Genomic DNA, 1,770 nt, shown 5'->3' with positions numbered 1-1,770 from the left:
AAAAGAAGTTGCCAGGAGTGAGGTCAGGTGAGTAAGGTGAGTGGAGCAAGAGAGGCATGCCGGTTTGTTTGTTTTTGTCAGAAAATGGCACAGTGAGATGGATGTGTGAGCAGGTGCATTGTCATGGTGGCAAAAGCAGTCCCCCATCAGTCACAAATCAGGCAACCTCTTTTGTCACATACTGTTATGCAATCTTTTCCAAATCTCTAAATGGAAAGCTTGATTAACAGTCTGCCCTGATAGAACAAACTACAAATGCACTACACGCAGCAGTTTTGTCTGTTCAGGAAGCTAATGGACATCCAGAGCGAGGTTTGTCATCAATTGACATTTCACATTTTTTGAATGGAGAAAACCATTCATACATTTGAATTTTTCCCATTGTGCTGTAGTTGTAAGCTATGTTCAACATCATAGCAGTTTCTCCAGCATTTTTCCTGATCAGGAAACAAAATTTCAAAGCCACACCCTGTTCTTTTAAATCCACCATCACAAAAAAGTGAGGTTCAAGTGAAACTGCTTTCACAAAAAAATTCACTGTTACCAGAGAGAACCTAGTCAGGTGATGCCCCAGGGTGTACTAATTCAGAGTGAGTTGCTTGATGCTAGCTTAGCAGAAAAAAAATACATATTATGAAAAGTACACCCAGCAGAGCTTTTTTCCAAGCTCTTTTGGGGGGTATCCCCTGGTATTGCCATGGTAATCAAAACAGCCTGGTACTTGGACAGTGATACATATGAAGACCAATGTATTAGATTTGAGACCCCAGAGATAAACAGGTACCTGTAGACACCTACTTTTTGATAAAGGACTAAAACACATTAAATCGGCAACAGATAGTCTTTTCAAAAAATGGTACCAGAAAAACGGAATCCTTACCTGAAAAAGAATAAAATCAGACCCAAACCTCACACCACATGCAAAAATAAAGAACCAATGGCCTTAATATAAATCACAAATTTTAAACGCCCATCAATGAGAAACAGGAGCAAACTTCAGGTTGCTAATACAAGACAAAACACAGTAGGAACAGAAAGAAAAGTGTCCACACAATTGAAGATTAACTAAAGAACTGGGACCTGTTAAAAATACAATATTTATAAATCATCAAACGAGTCACCAGAGAACCCACAGACTGGAAAAAAAATTCAATAATAAAACATCAACAAAGGATTAATCTGCAAAATCTATTTTTTAAAAAGCCCTACAACATCGTAGCAATAAAAATACAAATAACCTAATCAAAAAATGGGCACAGGACATGAAAAGACAAATAATTTAGCAAAGACACTGCCCAGACATCCAGCAATCATATGAAGAAGTGTTCTAGATCATTAACAATTAGAGAGAAACTAATTAATACACAACAATGACACATTACCTCACACTGACAGTTTTTGCAAAATTCAATAAAAAGAAAAGAAGAAATGCTGGACAAGTTGCTCATAGATAGGAATGCTTTTATATTGCTGGTGGGACTGCAGAATTGTGCAATAAATACAAAGATCAGTTGGGCACTTCCTTAAACAAATGCAAATACAAGTACCTTATGATCCAGCAATCTCTCTACCGGGCACATTCTGTAAAGAAACAAAGAATACAATATGAACAGACCTATGCACAACTATGTTTATTACAATATTTCCATAATAGCAACAAAAAAAAAGGTACCAACCCAAATCCTCAATTCTAGAAGAATGGATAAATAAGCTCTGGTACATTTATATTATATAAAGAAGAAGAGATGTGGTTTATATACCAATAGGCAA

Source organism: Echinops telfairi, unplaced genomic scaffold (genome assembly GCF_000313985.2).
Source record: "Echinops telfairi isolate 266 unplaced genomic scaffold, ASM31398v2 ScPeMD7_3533;HRSCAF=4204_0, whole genome shotgun sequence".
NCBI lineage: Eukaryota > Metazoa > Chordata > Mammalia > Afrosoricida > Tenrecidae > Echinops > Echinops telfairi.
This window is presented reverse-complemented; position numbering follows the sequence as displayed.